This window comes from Lissotriton vulgaris, chromosome 2_1 (genome assembly GCF_964263255.1).
Source record: "Lissotriton vulgaris chromosome 2_1, aLisVul1.2, whole genome shotgun sequence".
NCBI lineage: Eukaryota > Metazoa > Chordata > Amphibia > Caudata > Salamandridae > Lissotriton > Lissotriton vulgaris.
In genome coordinates, this window is record NC_141687.1 from 1,386,666,029 (window position 1) to 1,386,689,258 (window position 23,230).

Below are 23,230 nucleotides of genomic sequence, written 5' to 3' on the forward strand. Positions count from 1 at the left end.
AAAGGCCTGAGCAATGTCAAGAGCCCATTCATTCAAGAGCCCCTAAGTGTCCCTGATCAGGGGTACCACCCTGGAGGCAACCTCTTGATGACCAACTAATAAAGAAGTTTTCATGACTTGTCTCTCTGTTCATAAACCTTCTGGGTCGACGCTCTCCAACACTGCTGGGCTTCTTTTAACACAATTTGCCACATACAAGTATGCACCAATGCTAACCGATGCTCAAGATCTGTGGAGGGCCACCGCTGCAAACGCCATTCCAAAGTGAGGATCTGAGCCTCCAGGGCCGTAACCTGCTCCAGTTTCTGTATCTTCCTGCCCTGAATATAGCCCTTAACCAACCCCGAAGAACAGGCTTGCTGTATGCCCATAATGTACCAGCCAATTCCACAGTGCCACGAATGATCTCAAAACAGAAGCTTATCTCCAACTCAATATAATAAAAATAACTTTGATCAGTAAGGTACAAAGCATTGACATGCCAAATCGGATGTGACGCAGTGACTGGAAAACCGAAGTGTAGCAGAAGGGAGGCAAGGTCTGGGATCTCCTGGAGCAGGGCCTCAGTCCCTGACACCTGGAAGACCGCCGCAGCTGGGAGCCAAAGCATGACAAGAAGTGTAATAGTTTAATAGGCTGCTGAAGTGTGAGTATAGGCAATAGCACAGGGATGCCGCATCCATCACATATCACACAGTGTCATGGAATCCGCCCAGTCCGACAGCTGACAGGAGCGTGCGAAGCACCCCGGCCATGGCAGGCCAGAGACATCCATCTCTGGATTTGGGATAGCATTAAAACCCCCTCCCAACACAGTGATGCCCTGCTGAAGCCCCAACAGGAGGGACCCAAGAGAGTGCACCATTAAAAGGATTTGAGGATGTGGTAAATAATCTGACAGAAAGTTGTAGTACCTACCTTTCAGCTGACCCTCTATCTCCACATACCTTCCCTGATGGTCCACATTACAGGCAGTCAACACCAACAATAACCTTTTGAGGAATAAAATACCCACTCCTCAGAATGCCAGGGAGAACTCTGCATGATATACTCTGTCATAGCAATAGAGGCTGAGGAAGGGTCAGTGGACACCCATTACACAGACCCTCCAGGATATCGCGATTTCGCGATTTGCCGCGAAATCGGCACTTTTTTAAAAATGCCGCGATTTTTACCAAAGTGCCCGCGAAATCGGCACCTTAGTAGAAATCGCGGCATTTTTACCAAAGCCGCTATATCCTGGGGGTCTAATGGTTGTAATCCTGTTCATGGGATTAAATCCGAGGTTAGGCAGTTTAAGAGTTACGTGCTGCTCGCTCAGTCACACTGTTAGTAGTTGTTCCCTGATTCGTTGGAGCCTCAGATTGACCATGCAGCATACGGAGCAAGTCCGCCGGACCTCACCCAGCCGACTCTGTGTGCGGCAGCTGGCTTTCATGCCACCCGCGGGTCTCTGCATCGGGGTCTGGGGCCAGAGAAGTCGTGGCGGCTGGCCCTTCATACAGTGGTGGCTTGCTCTGAGTGCGTGCCACTCATGAACAGGTATTTATCATTCTTTTAGGATAATATTTTTTAATTCATCATAGGGTCGTGACTGTTATCTACAGTTGAGCCTGCTCAATAAGTGCGCTGGACGGGCTAAAGGCCACGGGCTGGGCTGCACATTTATTTACCGTATTTAGGGGCATTAGACTTGAATAATTAATGGCGCAAGGGAGTAAAGGTGAATCTGGAAGCGGGCGGACAGCAACGAGTGAAAACATAAAAAGCCTTTTTCTGAGCACCGTCATTGAAACGGCCTGTTGCAGAAGGTTACAAGGCCAAGATAATCACAAGCAGGCCTGCAGGCCGGCGTGTCAGGCCCCTATCACCACACTGTAGCTGCAGCCCATGGCCCCCCACCCAGACTGTCCCGGCCAAAAACACTCTCTGTGTCAGCCTTGCTGCAGTGATTAGGGAAGCACATATATCATGAGATCCGTTTAAATAACATGAAGTTAAAATCAACGTTAGTGGAGCTGAATTCTTCGTTTGCCCAGGAGTTTTCATGAAACTAACACAAATGTCAAGATAGCTCTGGTGAATGATGGAGGGCTGGGGCAAGAGCAGCTTTTATTGAGTGACAGTTTTCCCATAAGAATATGAGCCACGCTTATTCTCAAAACTCTATTTTATGAGAATTAGCTGTGAGTTACTGTTTTTTATTTAGTTGTTGCCCTTCCATTTCTAGTGGTTTACAGCAGTTTTAAGATATTCCTAAAGTTTCTTGTAGCTCAAATTGGTGTAATTTCTGATATTTAAATGTTTTCCTTGTGGTCATTGCTTGATTTTGCTCCCCAGAAAGTGTCACTCATAGTCGTTGAATGTCACTCATATTTATAGTAAAATTATGAAAATGTCACACATATGCAATCTGAAACCTTGGCAGCTATGTATGTCGGCCCACGAAGCTGCAAATATGCAGCAAAATGCCCGAACCCTGTCTTGTCAGTGGGCGACGAACACACCTGATGTATCCCACCCACAACTCCCTCATCTGCTCTCCAGGTGCCCAGACTTTTACTTACACTTTCTTCATTGGGTATACCGCACATCCCCACAATTCGGTTGTTCCCACCCAGGTGAGTAAATGCTAGTGCCAGGTGCTGTCTCCAGGTTGTTGAGTATGAGGTGGAATTGGTGTGCAGATGGGTTTCCTGCCCGGTGAGCTTGAGGCTGTGATGGTAAGAAGCACAATATCGATTTCAGCCCTGCTATCCTGGTTTCTGCCTCCTGTGTGTGGCGAGCATAACTTGAGGGGCATTCGGAAGATGATGCATGTGGGGTAGATATCCTCGCAGCCGCGCCCTGCCTGGCAGTGGAGTTGGAAGTGAGCTTCTGACCCCACTTCTCATGCCACTCCTGATGCAGGGGGTGTTGTGCCCCTGCTGAGTGTTTTTAACTCTGCTGAGCTGCAAACACCTCCCCTGGGGGAGCGGCTTCTCTACAGTTAGGGGGCTGCGCATTCCTGATGGCCCTGGTGTTCCTCATTTCACCTACACATCATCTGATACAAGCATTCATTAATCCCCACCCACCAAATAAAATATATCTAGAAGTACACCCCATAAGAAGCATAAGGGCGATAGTATTCTTGTAGGCTAAGTCTTGTTTTATACGAGGATGCTTTTTTACCAAACATTTGCAGTGGCTGTGTTACTTCATAAAACTGTCTTTCACTTTCAGAGTTTAAAGCCTCGGTAATGTTTTGGTGAAATTAATGATATTTGTCCTACTCAGTCATTACGCATCTGTTATGTGACGAGTGAAGGGGTTTATCATCGTTCTTCGTTATAGAAGGTGAGGCCGTATGTCAACCTACAGTAAATCACATTAAGCATGGAGTAAGGAATACGATGCAAGCCTGTACATCAACCTGCACACTTGTCTGCAATATCTATTACTGCAATAAATAACACATTTGCATATATGAGTTGGGAAGTAGAGTCCAGTGATAGCAGATGCTGCCACGGGTGCTAAAGGCGTGCTACCCTCAACCACCCTCAATTGACATCCACAAAGTTACCTTACGCACCCAAAGCTACCTCTGTGAGTGGGGGTATCACCACCTCTCCAAGCAGGGCAGACTTGCATCTTGAAGATGCAATGATGAAACGCTCTAATCAGCACACCCATGTACTGGATCCAGTGTTATGATCTCTGTCTTGTTACAGTGGTGCTGGAAGCTCGAGTTCCTTGAGCACACTTTGCAAGTAAAAGCTTGCAAAATGTGATCCCATAAAATGTGGGAAAAACTGCCAACAGTTGAAGAAGAAACACCAATTTCTGCATTAAACACCCCTTTCAAAGGTAAAAGGTATTCATATGGTAACTTTGCATAGCAGATTTATGAAACCAAACATTTTTAGTAATTCCAGGAGCTGGATACAAAGCTGTTTCTCCATTGTCTAGTAGGGTCCTGATGTCATCGGTGGCGGCGATGAGGGCAGTGCTGTGGTTGCTGCTCGAGGTAGCAGGTCAGTTGTTTGTTGTCGATAATCACCTGGAACGGGAGCAGGGAGATGGGCCGGAAGTTTTTGAGGTCCTTGGGGTCCGCCTTGTGTTTCTTGAGTAAGGCGTTGATCTCAACATGCTTCTGGCTCTCCAGGAAGGTTGCTGTCTTGAAGGAGATGTTGATGACTTTCCGGAGATGGGGTGTGATGGCTGTGCTGGCTTTCTTGAAGATGTGGTGTGGGCATGGGTCTGACGGAGATCCGGAGTGGATGGTGTTCATGATCGTGATGGTGTAGTCGTCGTTGATGTTGGTCCAGGAGAGTATGCGGTTGGTGCTGGTGGTGGTCGTGGGGGCAGAGGTCTCAGTGTTTGTTGGGGCGGTCGTGGCGTTGAAGCTGTTGTGGATGTCGGCGATCTTGCGGGCAGACTTTTGCTTTTCGAGGGAAACAAAGTGTCTACATTGTAAATAAACCAAATATACATAGCTTCATGTTGTTAAATAACTAAAAAAAACAAGATATCTGTGTTTGTTGTAGGAAAAATGGCCAAATAAAATGCCGCAAAATTGCCGCTAAATTTCCATATTTGTGCCGCTAAATTTCCATTTTTGTGCCGCTAAATTTGCTAATCCATGCCGCTATATCCTGGGGGGTCTGATTACATGTGTTTTCTTAACCCCTCCCATGCTCATGACGAGCTCAGCTCGTCATGAGCCCCGGTTCTCATGTGCTCATTACGAGCTCAGCTCATCATGACCTTTAGAACGCTTGCACGCCGGGCAAATTACCCTGCTGTGCGAACGTTCTAAAGAAACGGGTGAGGTCATGATGAGCTCAGCACGTCATGAGCACACGAGCACTGTGCTGCATGACGAGCTGAGCTCGTCTGAGCACGGGGGCGCTGTGCGCGCCCCCCAGCACAGCAGGGGAATGTGCCCAGCAGGGAAGGGGTTAAACATAAGAACTGCCGGCTGGAACCACCTAACAGGGCAGATACCAGTTGTTCATTTCATGCAATCCAGCAAGCTGTTCACATTCCAGGGCAATAACTTAACCAGTACCATAGCAGCGTAGAGACAGGTGGTCCTGGCCCAGAATCTGGGACATGGGTGTGACTAGCCAGATCACAATATAAGTGGCACAGGAACTGTCGGCTCTGGGAATGACCAACTGTGTTAGTGTGCTGCATGATCAAACAAACAGGAACAAACAAACCAACCAAATGCCCCATCATTCCCCCACCCCATGCTTCAACCCTGGAAGGATCTTTCACCCCAACCCTACATAAAACAGTAGCTAAATATGAGCGGAGGCAGCAGTAGAGAGCATCCTTTCTTGTAGGATCTTGATGCCTGACAGCCATCACTTTGTCAAATGTGTTAAGTAAATGCTGCTGCTGCAGGAGCAACATCAAGAACATTCCCTGTGGAACTAAAAGTACAAACAAAACAGAGACACCACCCAACCCCTTATGCTGCTTGGCAGTTCTCCAAAATGAAAATACGGGCAAGCACATCTTCTCATAAGGGTCGCTGAGGTGTTCTTTCTGGGACCCAAAATGGTCTGGGTGTCTTTTAGCATGAGGTCCTGATCGGCCTTTACAGCCACTGCACTACTCTCATCTGAGCCAGATGAGCCCAGGTGCCACATGACTGTGAGCAAGTCTTATGGGAGTGAGCTTCTTTTCATCTGGGCGGCTAGAGAGAAAGAAGGGGAACGCTGCCTCCAAAGTGGAGTCTGCCCTCTCCAGTTTCATCTGTTTGCCTGAGCACCTTCCTCTCCACCGCCCACTCCCAAACCTGCTTCGGAGTGTGTACTGCATTGGCCATTTTACACGTGCTAAATTACATGTTGACCTTGGTTCCATGCAATGCTCTGTTCTTCCATTTTGTTGCATCGCACTTCCATTTTGTGCTGCCTTGCCCTGTAGTTACACTTCAGCACTAACACAAACATGTTTTTCATGTAAACCAGTACAAGCTGGTGCGAGGCATCTCGTGAGGATGCCTTGTAAGGTTATGTTGTACCTTAAGAGTTTTTTCGTGCATTCTATGCTTATCTCAAGGACAGAGGCAGGATGGCTGTGCAAGGCTCCAAGGCCGGAGATAGGGAAAGGAATGTCTTTTGCCTCGGCACAGCCCAGACAGAATCTGGCCAGGTCTGTCTGGGTGGGTCTGGTGCAGAGATGGGGCCAGCACCTGTGAATAGATGGGCGAGAGCGCCTGCTAGAGGCTTCTCGAACACGCTGCCCGACTTGGTGTTCAGTGCTTGGCCAGGGATGTTGGAGTCTCCGTTGCGGACGCATCTGGTGAGCTGCTTTGTACATTAACTGTTTATATATCTGTATTCACAGTTTCATATTTATAGATATATAGTGTGGTGTATTCATTATTTATTGCCTTTCACTCGGTGCCTAAGACTTTTTGCTTCAGTGACATATTGCCTTTGCCTACAATATTGATAAAGCTCATTTGTACCTCCAGAGGAGTGTTGGAGTTTCTGTGTGAGTAAATGGTGTGCATAAGTTCAGATTACGCAAGTGGGCAAAGCAATACAGAGTGTCAAAAAATTATGTGGCAGACTTGAAGGTCACTTATAATCTCACAGGAAAAGTGAGTGTGCACTGCACATTGAGGGCCCGAAGATTCTGTTTGACCTCTTTGAAAGAGCGTCTATTTTGCTGAACAGCTTGCGTATAGTCAGGAAAGAATCAAAATAAACGAATTTTAGAAGCAAAGGTCCTGGTGAGCTTTGGCCTCCCTACAAATTGCGTGTCTGTCCTGATGGTTGAGAATCTGTCCAATCGTCATACGGGCCAGGGCCCCAGATGGAGGTCGGTGGGCCAAGGACTCGAGAAAGCCTGGCGAAAAAACCCAACCAATGAAAACCTGACCACCTTCAAGAACGCCACCCGCAAACACCACCAACTGATCCGATCCACCTAGAAATCAGCATTCAAGGATCGGCTCGACAACAACGCCCACAACAGCAAGGAACTTTTCAACATCGTCAGAGAGTTTACCGACCCCAACGCCGGCACCAACGACATCACCCCATCCCAAGACCTCTGCGACTCTCTAGCCTCGTTCTTCCACAACAAAATCGCTGACATACACAACAGCTTTAGAGACCAGCCCACCACACCTACCTCCGAACTACAAACCCCCTCCAACAACCTCTACGCCTGGAACCCAATCACCACTGAAGATACCATCCGCCTGATGAACACCATTCACTCGGGATCGCCAACCGACCCTTGTCCCCAACACATTTTCAATAAAGCAGACTCCATTATTGCACCCCATCTCCGAGACGTCATCAACTGCTCCCTCAACTCTGCCACCTTCCCGGAAAGCTGGAAACACGCCGAACTCAGCGCCCTCTTGAAGAACACTACAGCAGACCCCACTGAACTTAAGAACTACCGCCCCATTTCGCTCCTCCCATTCCCGGCAAAAGTCATTGAGAAAGCCGACAACAGTCAACTCGCCGCCTTCCTCGAATCCAACAAATCCCTCGACCCATCACAGTCCGGCGTCCGAGCCAAACATAGCACCGAGACCGCCCTCATCGCAGCTACAGACGACATTCAAACTCTACTGGACAACGGAGAAACAGCCGCCCTCATCCTACTTGACCTCTCCGCTGCCTTCGACTAAGCATGGGCGGAAAATCCGTTACGCTCGCGGATTTTGCGGATTTTCGGGAAATCCGCAATCCGCGAGATTTGCGAATTTCCCGCAAAATCCGCAAATCCGCGAGCAGCGGATTTTGCTCGCGCTGCTCGCACTGTTCGCGTGAGTTCGCGCCCCGCGAATAAGTGCAAAATTGCAGAAATACGATCTTAGCAAAACTGAAAGTAACTACTTACCAGGTTCAAAAGTTCAGGCACATCATTAGTAGCCATTTCCTGTAGTGCTTCCTTAGGGGCCCCTCCAGAGTTCAGTTGCCAGTTGAAACTATTATGTGACCCTGCTCTGAACCTCAGAATAGTTACACATATGCCACAAAGGTCCTGAATTACAGCTAAGGGAGACAAGCAGGAGCCAGGCTGGAAGTTAAAATCCATTAATCAGCCCCTAATTCATTATTGTCAGTTGGGGCAGGGCAGGTGTTGTAACTAATTTTGCAACAATGAAAGCACTTAGCAAGTGCAAAAGATCACTAATCAGGGCGCACTAAGGAAGCAGGTGCCAGCTAAAAAAATATTCTGTGACACATTAATCAGCCCCAAATTAATTCAGGTCACTTGAGGCAGGGAAGGTGTGCTTTGCTTTGCCGAAAATAATGTACACTGGACAACCAGAGGGTGTGGTGATGAAACAGAGGGTGGCATGGGTGGGCCAGAGGGTGGCATGAGTAGTCAGAGAGTGGCAGTGGTGACAGAGAGTGGCAGTGATGAAGAAGAGTGTCCCAAACAGGCTGGACACGTAGAAACAACAAGTTCGCAAAACTTGTGACCCGACAGGTAAGTTCGCAAATTGCGAAATTGTAAAAACCCTCGCGAACTGGCAGAAACACGGGCGAACACAAAAAAAAAAAAAATCCGCAAATTCGCGGGAATTCGCGGATTTTGCGGATTGCGAATCCGCAAATCCGCAAAATTCGCGGATTGCCAATCCGCAAAATCCGCTCATGCTTACCTTCGACACAGTCTGCCATAACACCCTTATACAACGCCTCAGCAACGTCGGAATACAAGGAAAAGAATTGGACTGGATAATCTCGTTCCTCGCTGGAAGAACCCAGAGAGTCCGCCTCCCCCCTTATAGATCAGAAGCCACCGATGTCATCTGCGGCGTACCCCAAGGATCTTCACTCAGCCCCACCCTCTTCAATGTATACATGAGTCTCCTCGCATCCATTGAGCGCCAACACAACCTCAACATTATCTCCTACGCAGACGACACCCAGCTGATCCTATCCCTCACCAAAAACCTAAACACCGCCAAAACCAACCTACACAAAGGGATGAAAGAAGTAGCCGAGTGGACGAAGAACAGCCGTTTAAAACTAAACTCGAACAAAACGGAAGTCCTCATCTTAGGATCATCCCCCTCCGCCTGGGACGAATCTTGGTGGCCACCGGCCCTGGGAACCGCACCAAAACCAACGGACCACGCATGTAACCTGGGCTTCATCCTGGACTCCTCCCTCTCGATGACCAGACAAGTCAACGCCGTCTCATCATCTTGCTTCAACATCCTACGTATGCTCAACAAAATCTTCTGCTGGATCCCCACCGAAACAAGAAAGACGGTCACGCACGCACTGGTCACTAGCCAACTAGACTAGACTACGGAAACACCCTTTACGCTGGAACCACAGCCAAACTACAGAAAAAACTCCAACGCATCCAAAACGGCTCAGCCAGACTCATCCTAGACATCCCCCGCCAAGCTCACATCTCCGGTCACCTGAAAGACCTCCACTGGCTCCCCGTCGACAAGAGAATCACGTTCCGTCTCCTCACCCACGCACACAAAGCCCTCTACGACCTAGGACCCGAATACCTCAATACGCGCCTGTCCTTCTACACCCCCACCCTCCAACTTCGTTCGTCCAATCAGGCCCTCGCCACAATTCCACGCATCCAGAGATCCAACATGGGAGGATGATCCTTCTCCTACTTAGCAGCCAAGACGTGGAATTCCCTCCCCACCCACCTCCGCCTCACACAGAACCACCTCTCCTTCAGAAAACAACTTAAAATTTGGATATTTGATAAGTAAGCTCCCCCCCTCCCTTAAGCGCCTTGAGACCCTCTGGGTGAGTAGTGCGCTATACAAATTTAAACTTGACTTGACTTGACTTGTACTCCTGCTCCTGCATGAACCAAGGTGACAACATGCCAGCAGCGACCTATGACCACAGCTACTCCTCCAGAAAGCATTCTGTCACCGGCCTCAACACCCTCAGGAAAACCAACAAACTGGAGGTTATTCCTACGTGACTGTTTTTCAGCATCCTCCATCTGCTCCTCAAGCCAAACCCAGGGCACCCTGACAATGGGGAAGGGAAGCCAACACACCCAATGCCAACACCACCAAGAGGTGGGCATAAAGTCTGAGGGGGGCGAGGGGTAGCCAGGCTGGCCACTAGATGAAGCACATCTACATGTGGGGCAGAATCACAACACGTCAGAGGGCAGGGTACAGACACCCTGTTCTCCCTCCCTGGGGGGTCACCCCAAGCTAACAGACATTGGCAGTCAGGGGGCAAACCACTGCCTTGAACTTGGGGGGGCACCATGGCCAACACATCCAACAGTGGTAGTACATCTTCTAGGCCGCTGGGCCCCTTAGTCATGCCATTGGACCTTACCAGGACCAGGGCGCCATCAATCTGCCCAGTCCACTCATTCCCCGCACCGGCGCCACTCCTCTCCACCATGGGCTACAACCTGCAATAGAGTCAGGGCTTACGCCACTTAGTCAGGAGTGGGGGGAACAAGTCACTCAGTGCACTCGAATCCAGCCTGCATGCGAAGCCCACAACTCCCAGACAGCACCCTCATGGCATGGGCAGGGGCTTCCCACCCCTCACCTCAGTGACCTCAATACAGTCCTCTGACTTCTTCACTCCAGCCACCTCCAAATGCAGAGCACTAGCTGTGATCCCTCGGGATAAAGAGCGGGCTGCCATATTGGGCCGGGCTGAACAGCATCCAAATCATCCCCAGGGGCCCCACATTTGCGTGCAATTTTCTCCAGGCCTGCCAGACAGGGACGGCACTCATGGCCCCCACTGGCAGCAGATGGGGGGGGGGTTCTAAGATGTTTGTCAGACCATGGATGTTAGAGGATTCAGAGAGGGGGCCAGGATCAGCTCTGAATAGCGTCTGCCATCTTGACAATTGAAGCCACGCTACACTGGTTACATTAAAGAGTGATGCCTGAACTCCTGAGCCATATATTATACCTTTTCTGTGAGATTGGGAAGTATGTATTACTGATACCCATATAGCACCTACCTGTCTGTGTGCGCAGGAGAAGCTTACACTACTGAGATCAATGAAGTGAGTTTAATTTGTTTTGTTGAAGATATGCACTTGGAATTTATTCATCCATCTGTGAGATCACTTACACAGCCATCCATGCACTGCCTCGCCTACTATTCCCTCCATTAAGTCTATTAATAATTCAGTAATCCATGCACTCACGTACCAATTAAATGATTTGTTCTTTCCCCCTTCATGCACTTACACATTCAGAAAATAACATATCACCAATGAACTAGCATTTTCTTTAGCAAAAAGTAAGGCTCGTTGTCTTTGTCAATGCTTCAACTACTATTGCATAGCATTCACATGACAATGCTTTTGTCATACCTTTAAGTTGACCATATGTTTTCTAAATCATGATGTATTTGCCTGAACAGTTAATATATTCTGTGGCCCAGATTTAGAAACCTGTCACACAATGCAGCACAGCACCAAAAGGTGCTGCAATGCTTTGTGTGAAAGGGAGAAAACAGGAAAACAGCATATGTACCAAGATATGGCAGCGTCCTGCTCTCTTCTAATGCTGGCATACAATCAGGCTGCTGAGAGCCATGCACACTTTGGCACCATAGTGCAAAAGTTTCTGCCTAAGTAAATCATAGGCCATGACCTGAAAGGGCTATTTCCATTACTAAACTCTACACCTATACAATCTTTAAAACTGAACAGTGCAGCACCCATGCAAAGTAGAAAACGTTTGGAGAAATAAAAGCCTTACTCATTTTTAGTACATACTTCAAAGTGTCATTTTTTTTTTTAGTGCAAAACCTTCTCTACTATTGCTAGTAGATAGAATTTTGGGTACAAATCATGTCCTGTTGCATAGTACCACCCATGGAATGCTCCCATTCATAGCAATGCAAAGCACCACCTGAGTGCCTGATCAAATCATGAAGACTTTACATTTCATTTAATGTCCTCTAAATCGTTTTTTAAATCCTATTATATATTTAGATTCTCCACGTATCACTTTCGAACTGTTATACTGACACTGACCATATTGAACATCTAGGGGCATATTATCAAGGGGGTTTATCTCCGCTTTTTTGGCTTTAAAAGCCAAGAAAGCGGAGATAAAATTATCTCCCTATTACCTAGCTGTCTCTAACACCAGTTAGCGACAGCTAGTAGGAGATAGCGACCATCTTGGGCCCCAATTTGCATGTCAGTGATATTTATCACTAATGACATGCAAAGTGGGCGTGCCAAGATGTTAGCGACTGAAAACAGTCGCTAACATCGCTATCTCCTATTACCAACTTTTGGAGATATTCGCGCTGAGCGCGAATATCTCCAAAAGCTAACACCTGCCCTGAGCAGTTCTTAGCCATGTTATCCAATGGGAGGAGGATAACATGGCTAAGAGCATTAGCTCGGTAATGCATAAATATCGCTGACTTTTCAGCGATATTCATGCATTGCGGTGATTTTTATCGCATTTGCGATAAACCTTGGAAATACCAAGGTTTATTTGCAGTAAAAATCGCCGCAAATCAGCGGTAACTTTTTGTCTCTAACCAAGCAATAGCGATAATTATCGCTATTGCTTGGTAATATGCCCCCTAGTTCCTAATTTAAAGATGTGGCCCGAGAATATTAGAACGCATCCCTTCCGAGCAAGCAGGGTAGTACTTAACCTGAATTCTCCTATCTCCACACAAGGAGCAAAATGTTAAATGACCGATTAAAATAGCCTAAATCATTTATCTTTAAGTGGCTTGGATAAGAAGCCCCCCAGATACCATTACATTATAGAACCACATGTTTAGTCTCAGATGGGAAAAGGCTGGAAATGTGACAGCCTCAGCTGTATTTCTTCGACGGCTATAGAAGGCAGGCTCCATTGCCCATAATTGCATTATAGCTCATCCATGCATCAGTGGAGAAGATAAAATATCAGTCATATCAATCAAGCACTGCTGTAAATACCCAAGTGACTGCACAGTTAACAATTTTGAAGCTTCACTCCTTCTGCCTTCTAGAATCAAAATCTCCTAATGTGAAAGTTTAAGATGCATAGGAACAATATCGACCCGTATTTTGTTTTGGAGGTAAAATACGTGTGAGGACAAATACATATAAATCAACTTAAGGTAGGCTTTCCTAAATGTGATATTAATTTATAGTTTATGATAAATGACAGCTTCTCTCAAGCTAATGTTTTAACATGATTGAAAAAATAATTACCTTGTGCGATGAGAAAAAAACCATTAGAAGCAGAACAATATAAAATAATAATAGGTCAATATCCTCACAGTGACTTTTTTGCCAGTTCATCGGCTCCTTGGGGAGGGACCAATCTTGACTTCTTTCCTTTTGTTGAAAGGCCACTTTACTGAAAGCCAGTAGAGCTCACAATCACTGACAATCATGCAGCTTAGCTGCACACCAATTATCCCGAATAGAGTTCTAACAATCAATTCTGACCCATCCCCATCCCTAAACATCATCCCTCCGCTCTTAGGCAACACTTCCAACTAATGTATCTGTGAACTTCTTAAATTCTCTTCTTTACTCTGGAATCTTCACCGGCTTTCTCGCAGCCCGCCTCAACTAGGTATAAGCTGCCTATTTCCTCCTTGATGAGATCTTTCCTTGTACATCATGTCTCCTATTCTTCACAGCTCTCCCACTACCATCACTTGGGCTCTCTCTTTCTGCTTACTTCCATTACTAACAACCAATGCTACATAACATATACCCTGCCCTGTCTGCTTCCAAACACAACCATGTAACCAGTGTCTGCACAAGAGATGTGCTAATTACTGTGCCAAAGGATTGCGAAATCCCTCAGGTACATGAGCATTACAGTGATGATGCATCAGCAAAATGGTCACTGACATCATACACCATCTAATGCCCTCAAGTACAGAGGAAGGTTCTGTTCCCTCAGCGAGTGGCCTGCTTTTGGGAAGGATCACTCTGATGCTTATTCATTTGGGCGATCTGGCCACTTTATTGGAAGCAAGCAGAGCTTGCAATTACTTTTTTTAAAGTTCAGAGTAAAATTTATTAAAAATAAAAAGGTGTCAATACAGTAATACAATAATATTGAAGAGGAGCAAAATAAGTTGGTGAATCTTTGCAGACATAATCAAATAAAATAGCAAAGATAAAAATACAATATATATATTCATCAGTTGAAAATCAAGTTAAAGCAAACATTGAGAAAAAAATTGAAAAAAGAGTAGTAAATCTGTTATACATGAAAATGGTAGGAACGAGTAGGTCAATCAGGGAGGTTTGGAAACTTCTTGTTGAGGTGGTAACAAATGAAACGATTTTTTAGCAGAGGCATCGAGGTACATTGATATAGGGAGCCACAAAACAGTGCGCTTCATCGCCAATTGAGGAGGAAAAACAAAGGCAGTGTCTAATCTATGATTGTGACAGACATTATACCACCATGCTTTAATCGATATCTTCGTAAAATCTTTCCAATTAGCAGTAATTTGTTGGAATGCAACTGCTATCAGTAAATCAATAATCCGTATATCAAAAGTAACCTGGTCCCAGCACGGAGAGAGACTACCGAGAAAAATATGAGTAAAAGTAAAGGGGATTTGGGTGTGGAAGATATCGTTAATTTGGGACCAAATTTGCTTCCAGAAGTTCTGTATAATAGTGCAAGAAAAGAGCATGTGGAACAAAGTAGCAGTAGGAGTAGAACAAGACCAGCAGAGATCAGGGACAGAGGGGAATCTGGTATGAAGTAGAAACGGTGTAAAAAGGAGTCTATTATAAATGAAAAATAGAGTTTGGGTGAGATTGGCAGCTCTAGAGGATTTGCGAAGTTTTATCCACAGCTTGTCCCAAAGTGAATTGGGCCAAGAAGTAGCAAAGTCACTTTCCCATTGCTCCTCTACTTTAGATTTTGGACGTGGAAGAGATTTGGAGCGCAGGAAAGCATAGATACGGGAGGCTTTGGAGTGGGAGGTCAGGAAAGAGTGGAGTAGTGAGGTAGGAGTAGGAGATGGAGAAAGGCTAGGAGAGTGCAAAAACTGGGCATAGATAGGCAGGATAGCTTCTTTCAATAAGAGATATTTACGTGCAAAGGAAGCAGGCAAATCAAAGGAAAGACGCAACAAGGGAAAAGATAGAAAAGTGGAGTGAGAAAAAAGTTGAGAAACCCAGATCAAACCTCTCTGTCTCCAGGACTTCCAATAGAAAGGCCTGCCTTTAATAAGGATAGTGGCATTATGCCATATAGTGGAGGATAAAAAATCAGCAACAGAGGAGGGGGCGGGTGGGGGATAGGATAAAAGTAACTTGGAGGTGAATTTATGTATGGGATGAGATGATAATTGTGGTTTGCGAGTAAAAGAAAGAAATTCAGCAAAAGTAAAAGGTGAAATGGAAAGACGTTCCACATTGACCCAGAGAGGACAGGGTTCCTCGGGGTCTTGTAACCAAAAGGAGGCCTGGCGTAAAAGAAAAGCTTTATGATAAGTAGGAAAATCAGGAAAATTAACACCTCCTTCCGATTTAGGACGTGTTAATCGGTGAAGAGACATTCAAGGCTTTTTGCCAGACCAGAGAAAAGAAGTAAGAATGGAATGAATTTTTCTAAAGAACTTCATGGGAATAGAGACAGGAATATTAGAGATGGTATACAAAACAATAGGGGATAGCATCATTTTAATAGTATCGAGGCGTCCCCACCAAGAGAGATAAAGTGGGTGCCACTTGGTTGTTAGATCAGTTAACTTCTGGATACATTTATTAAGGCATAAGGAAACCGTATCTTTGATGGAGGAAGTAACATGTAAACCGAGATACTTGATGTGAGAGGAGCTCCAGGTAAAATTGGATGTAGCAAAATCAGGTTTGAAAGTGAATTTAGAGAGGGGTAAAATTTCGCATTTGTCATTATTTAGTTTGTATCCAGAAATCAACGAGTATGCATGAACCTCAGAAAGGAAAGCATGGATAAAAACAGCGGGGTTGAAAATAAAGAGCAAAATGTCATCAGCGTAAGCAGCAAGCTTAACGTGAGACTGTGAAAAGTGGAAGCCGTGAATATCAGGATTCTGTCGAAGCTTGGAGGGGAAGGGTTCCAGGGCTAAGTTAAAGAGGAAGGGAGATAGAGGGCAACCTTGTCGGACACCTCTGCCTAGGTCAAAGAAAGAGGAAACCAGACCATTTGCACAAACCGCTGCTCTAGGCTTGGAATAAAGAAAATAAATTAAGGACAAAAATTTGGGACCAAAGCCAAACCATTTAAGGGCAGAGAAAAGATAGGTCCATTCAACTCTATCGAATGCTTTTTCAGCGTCCAAGGCAATAGCTGCTAGGGAGTCTGAGAAGCGTGGAGATTTGGATAAAACATTAAATAAAAGCCTAGTGTTATCAGTAATAAAACAACCTTTAACAAAACCAGATTGCTCAGGACCAAGTAAATCAGGTAAAAAGGAGTCCAATCGGGCTGCGAGAGAGCTGGCATAGATTTTATAGTCAATATTGACAAGGGAGATTGGTCTATAATTCTTACAGTATCTAGTATATTTGCCTTCCTTGGGAATAATGCAGATATGGGCATCAGCAAAGGTACCCGAAGAACCACCTAAGGTTACAAAGGAGTCAATAAGAGAATGCAGCTTGGGAATGAGCAATGCGGAAAAATGGCAATAAAACTCAACGGTGAAACCGTCAGGTCCTGGAGCCTTATCTTTTTTGAGGGAATTTAGAGCAGATAGTAATTCCTTCTGAGAGACATCTAATTCCAAAAGGGTTAAATCAATAGGGAAATGGTCTGGTTTACGAAAGGTTGAGAAGAAATCAGAGAGTGATTGAGGAGTATGATGGGTTTCGGAGGAATAGAGGGTTGAATAGAAATGAGAAAATTCATCTAGAATATCAGCATCTTTGTGTCGAGGGGTAGCATTTTCGTCGAACACAGATTCAATATTGAGCTTGTTGTGCTTAATTTTTAAATAATTAGCTAGAATTTTCCCCGCTTTATTTTTCCCCCCATAGAATTTGGAGCTAGATTTCAACAAATAAAGAGAAGCGTCTTCGTAGATTTCTTATTAAATTTCAATTTAGCATCAATAAGTGCTGTCAAGCTTTCCCTGGAGTGAGAGGTATAGTAGGAATGCTCCAAACTCTTGATTTTGCGGAGTAGGTCATTGTTATGCTTGCGTGCATCTCTCCGTTTGGCAGACACATATCGTATGATGAAATCTCTGGCCGTGGCCTTGAAAGCATCCCAAATTATGTGGGTCAGAAGAGAGGGAGTGTCATTAAAAAGAAAGTATTCATTAAAAAAGTCAATAAAAGAGGCGGTAAATTTGGGATCTAAAAGTAAGGAATTATTAAAACGCCACCTCTTCGGTCCATTAATCTTGGGTAGGATATCAATATCAATATGGACAGGAGCGTGATCAGATAAAAGAATGGGGCCAATTTCAGCATGAATGAGAGATTGTGCCAGGTGATGGGATACAAAAATATAATCAATACGTGATTGGGAATGGTGGGAAGGGGAATAAAAGGTGAATTCTTTGGCCGTTGGATTACATCAGCGCCATGCATCAATAAGTTTATGCTGTGAAATAGCATGAGCAAAAAGTTTATGAGGCTTATTTGGGATAAAAGAGGTCTTGGAATTTCGGTCGATAAAAGGGTCAAGAGGTTGAATACAGTCTCCCGCTAAAATAAAGTGATCGTCTACGAGACTGGAAATGTGAGTAGATATCTCACGCCAAAAAGTCGGATGACCACCAGTGGGAGCATAAATGTTAAAAAGGGAGAGTGGAACACCCCTCAGGGAAAGCTTGACAAATGACCATCTACCATGAGGATCGCAGTCACTTTCTAAAACAGAATAAGTAAGAGATTTACGAATGAGAATAGCAACTCCATTTCGCTTACCATCTCCAGGTGCAAAGTAAACCTCTCCCACCCAGCCCCTTCTAAGCTTAACAGACTCTGCTTCAGTCAAGTGAGTTTCTTGTAAAAAAGCGAAATCTACATTTAATTTAGCAATGTGAGAAAGAATTTGTTGTCTCTTAATTGGAGAATTCAGACCTTTAACGTTCCATGAAATGATACGCACTGACATTATGAAAATATGAAAAAGGGGAAACTACTGCAATAAAGACACATAATGATACAATGAAAGATACATGAGAGGAAAAGGTGAAGAAGTAATAAAGAGGTTAAAGGAAAGAAAAATTGGATAAAAGAATGTTGAAAAAGGATCAGCAAAAATGACACCTCAAAGAGTAGAAAGAGAGAATAAAGGAAAAGAAAAGAAGAGTCGAGGACAGGGTAAGAAATGAACATGCCGATAAGGAAAGGAAGTATACTTACGAGTAGGGAAAATGAGGAGGTACAAACAGGAGGGTGAAGCAAACGAGTATGACGGGAGGGGGGTAGAGCCAACTGGAGGAGACAAGGCGGTCAAGGCAGTCGAGCCAACCGCCCGGCTGGGGAAACATGAAGCATGAGGGAAGATCTGTGAAAAGAGAAGGAAATCATTAGGGAAAGAAAGAAAGCATTACAATGAAATGGACAATGTGAAGGATATATCAAGAAAGGTAGGTCGTGTAAAAAGTGAAGAAGACAGTAAACAGACTAAATAGCAAGAGCAACCTGAAAAGAGGAAAAGGAATCACAACGTAGATAACTGTAAGAACGGTAATAAACCAATGCAAAAACTCATGCATATAATACTGGACTGTGAATGGTAAATAGTAACATTAGTCTCATAAATCAAGGAGGAAATGCTGAGGAGGTAGAAGAAGTATCCATGGTCGAAGCGTGGCAGGAGTTGAGGAAGCTCTGGAGTCGCACAGGATCCTCGTAGGTCGTGGTCTTGTTATTATAAGTGACCTGGAAGAGACAAGGATGGAAAAGACCATACCGTGCACCAATGGAGCGAAGCGCAGGTCTCATATCCAAAAAGGCTTTGCGACGGTTGGCCGTAGCTCTGGCGTAATCCTGTGCAAAAAACAAGGTGGATCCAGACCAGGTAAGACGAGGAGCAGCTCTGGCTGCAGAAAGAACTTTCAAAAGGTCGGTGTATTGTAGGAAATACATGATGACACCTCTTGGCTTTGCTGAAGGAGAAGTAGACGATGGGGCTCGACCAAGCCTATGAGCCCTTTGAATGTTAAGTTCAGTGTCCTCCGGAAGATGCAAAAGCTTTGGAAGAAAAGACTTGAAAAAGGCTATAGGGTCATTCCCCTCGCAATTCTCCGCAAGGCCGTAGATTCGTAAGTTATTGCGCCTATTCCTGTTCTCAAGGTCTTCTACCTGCTTTTGAAGAGAAGAGATCTGAGAGTGCATGTGAACAGTTTTAGCAGAGGATTCCTGAAGCGAGGTTACAGTATGCTCCACTGACGTGACTCGCGCCTCCATTTGGGCCCAGTTATCAGTTAAGACTTGTAATTTAGCATTGGTTTCTTCCATGTAAGGGCGGAGTGCTCTTATCTCCTCCAATAACAAGTCAATAGAAGCAGACGGAATCGAAGCAGAGGCAGTTGGCGAGGGTGGGTCTTTCTTCAACCGTTTAACTGTGTTCTTCCCGTTGGAAGGGGGAAGAGGGTCCATGGCTGGTTTCGACATAAGAGCAGGAAATTCCTGAGAGGATTCTAGTTGGGCCAGTGCCGAAAAAACCTTCGAATTTTTGATGAAGGTGCGCTTTGAGGTTTTGTCGACGCAGTTCGCTGTAAGTTTGCCCATCAGGGTGATAAGCTACATCCCAGGTAGCAGTAGGCGACCAAAAAAGGAAGAGCCCCTTTACCATCCAGTAATAGCAAGCGCCAATGTGAAAAAGAGGCGGATCCCAACAGTGATGGTGAGTTGAAAAGTCAAATTGGTGGAATCACAATGAATAGATAGGACAAAGAGAGCTCTTGCAAGAGAAAGGGTTGCCAAAGTCAGGGAAAAAGGAAGGCACCTATGCAAAAATGCACTCTTCCAATCAATAAAAACCAATGAGGTTAACGACTTTCAATGTGTAGATAGAGAATGTCCATTAATTGCTAATACAGCGAAGATGGTTGAGAGAATCTGCCACAATAGGTTAAGGCAATTACTGCGCAAAAAGGAGGCAGAAAAAACGTTGCTGCGAAGACAAAATTGTAATGAGGAAGCCTGAAAGCATCAAAGCCGCAAAATGGCCATTTGCGCACATAGAAAAAAAAAAAGAAAATGATGTGGAGAAATGCCACTTGAAAGCGATAATGGGCCGTTTTCACATAGCGAGCAGTTAATTTGTTATTGCATGAAGCCCACCGTGAGAGAGGAGGATGATAGCAGGCATAGGAGCGAGTAATGCTTAGAGCGCCGGTTGCGATTCCATGAGGAGCGCTGCGTGAGGAGTGTTGACAAGATGGCGGCCGCGGCCGTCACAGAGCTGCGCAGGTACAGCGTTACCTGAAAAAAGCCGAAAATGAGCTCACAAGCTCATAGCGAGGACCGCATTGTGATCCAGGCACACTCCGACATCAAAATCCGGAGCTCGGCGAGGTAAAGTCCCACTCGGTCCGCTGTTTGTCCCCAGCCGTATCGGAGCGCTCACACCGACACCGCCATCTCCGTCGGGCGCTAAGCCACGCCCCCCAGAGCTTGCAATTACTGACAATCTTTCAAGTTAACGGTGCATATTAAATATCCCTAAACAATATTCTAGCAATCCATTTTAACCCATCTCTAAATGTTACTCATCCCCAAGCAACAGTTCCAACCAGTTTATCTCTTAATTTCCTAAATCCTGTGCCTTACTCTGGAATCTACGTCACTTACTTTCCAGCATGCCCTCACTAGGCTCAGGCTTCCTCCTATACTCTCCTGATCAGATCTTTCCCTGTACTTTTAGTCTCCTAACCTTCTGATCTCTCTAATTGAAATCAATTGAGCTCTCTCTTTCTGCAACCAGAACACACCTGAGGTATCGTTCTGTCCTCCCAAATTCACCACATCTCACTGTAACCATTAAACCATCCACACCCACAATACCAGGGCCATCACCCAGAGGTGAGCCATGGGCCTCCCGTTCTGCGTTATTCCTAACAATCTCCTACAAAATGGCAAGACTACCTCTGTTGTTAAGATGCCTATCACGTTTCTACCCAGACACATGGGCTCTCTACTTTCCACTATTCTGACCCCCCAATACTGCATCAAACAAAAGCCTTAATTGGCATCCACAGGCTTTGTCTGTCTCAGCCACACTTTTCTCACGGCTCATTTTTGGCCAGATGTCTAAACTATGTCTAACCTTTTTTCTGCCTCTCCACACTCCTGGAACCCAACCTCTTACCCCAGCTTGAGGTAAATGTGGCATGGGCCCTGATCTTCCCAAGGATAATTGCTCCCTAGAATGTGCCAATACTGTGCAGAAGTTAGATGATAAAACGTTTCATGGGCACTGCCAAACCACCAAAGATTGGTAATTACATATTCATCATTCAGGTCCACTCCAGGCTTCCAGCTATTCCCATTGCCTTCCAAATATCAACACCTCATCCCCAATGCTTAATCAACCAGGCCCAGCTTTGTGGTGTCATGCTCCTTCATATAACACCCATGACATCCCATCAAGGCTGTCCAGGCACATGGCCAAGTCCGCTTATCCTGCTACCTCCCTCTCCTATCATGTCCCTGGCAATATTACATCATCCCCACTGCCAGCAAACTGCTTTTGGTTGTCAAACAGCTGCCTCCCTGCCAGTGGCTGGGTTGCTGGAATCCACGCAACACTCCTGCTCACCCAAGTAATGCACATCACTGTCAGCAGTAAGTCTTCAACATTCCCAACAACTCTCCTTGCAAATCTTATGCCCTCTTACTCACTTCATTTCCCAGACCTGTAACGTCATAGCTTGTGCCATTCCCATATGTTTTCTCTAGTGATAGCTGCACTCCCACTTCCAAGGCAACTTTCTCCCCCCACCCATATTTGGTGCACACTGTCCTAAAGGCCCCTGGGCCTCTGCCAGCATCAGCAATCTACCTGGGAAGTGCAGCCCCTGCTTGTCTTGTCTTTCCCCACTCCAACTACGGGGTCCTCTTCAGATCTATCCTCTAAAAACCTTAATCATTTCAACAAAAATCAACTTCATCCTCTTCACACCAGCCATGATCTCCAATGGAAAAATTGTGCTGACCTTACCATCTGTCTGTTTCTCTATTCTCACCCCCTGCTCTACAATAAATGGCAATGTTATTTTCAATATCCACTCCAGGTGACACATTTCCCAGATGACCAACTCCACCCACATCTCTGGGTGGGGATATCCATAATATTCCACAGCACCCCAAGCCACTCAGGGCCTTGCAAAGGTAGTTCACGCACTGAACCAGACTGCATTTCACCGGCACCACTACTAACTGTTTTTCATACGGTCTTGAATGGCCTTACCCAGACCAGTTTAGACTTGTTTTGCCCATCAATTCCTACAGGGGCCATTATCAAGAGTCATCATCCTCTTGGGACATCAGCATTCACACTCCAATCTGCATTCTTGTCTCTCAACTATGCTGTTGTAGCCTTTCCCAGGACTATCCCACTCTCTTGAAATAGTCTCCATGTTTATTATTCCATCTACCTATACCTTCCCTCTTTCATATGTGAAATTGTCATTTTACAACCAGTGGCCAAAATGATCATGTAAACCTACAGCGTATGCTATTGTATGCCTTCCCACCCTATCCATGTGGACTCAGTCTTTATCTGCTGCTGGAGCTCACTCCTATAAGGGGCATCTCCATAGTGGCCACTCATGAATGGGAACAACTTGACACCTGACTAACTGCTTATGGTCTTTGTAAGAGACCTCTCCCCCAAGACATCGCCCGGGCCAGCTCTATGCCTCCCCACTTTGCACTCCTATCAGCTGAACCAGTTCCCCAAATACATCACAGCCCTACTGGTGGCATCATGCTTGAATAAATAACAAAAAACAAAATTTTCCTAAATGAAAAGGTATAAATAAAATACCGGATCAAACAAAAAGCAATGTGTTTGGTCATAACGTGAATTCAATAACGTTCACAAATAACATAAGGTTTAAGCTTATATCCCTTGTTGAATACAGTTCTACGGCCCTGCTTGTGCCTTGTCCCCTGGGCCTAAATCCCCTTTTTCTTGTACCACAGTAAGTGGCATCACACCCCATCACTTAACAGGAAGTGACATCACAAGGAGTGAAATCAGATATTAATTCCTCACAAATATGTTTCGCAGGTCTATCATGAGTGCATAACGAGATTTAACAAATGAGAG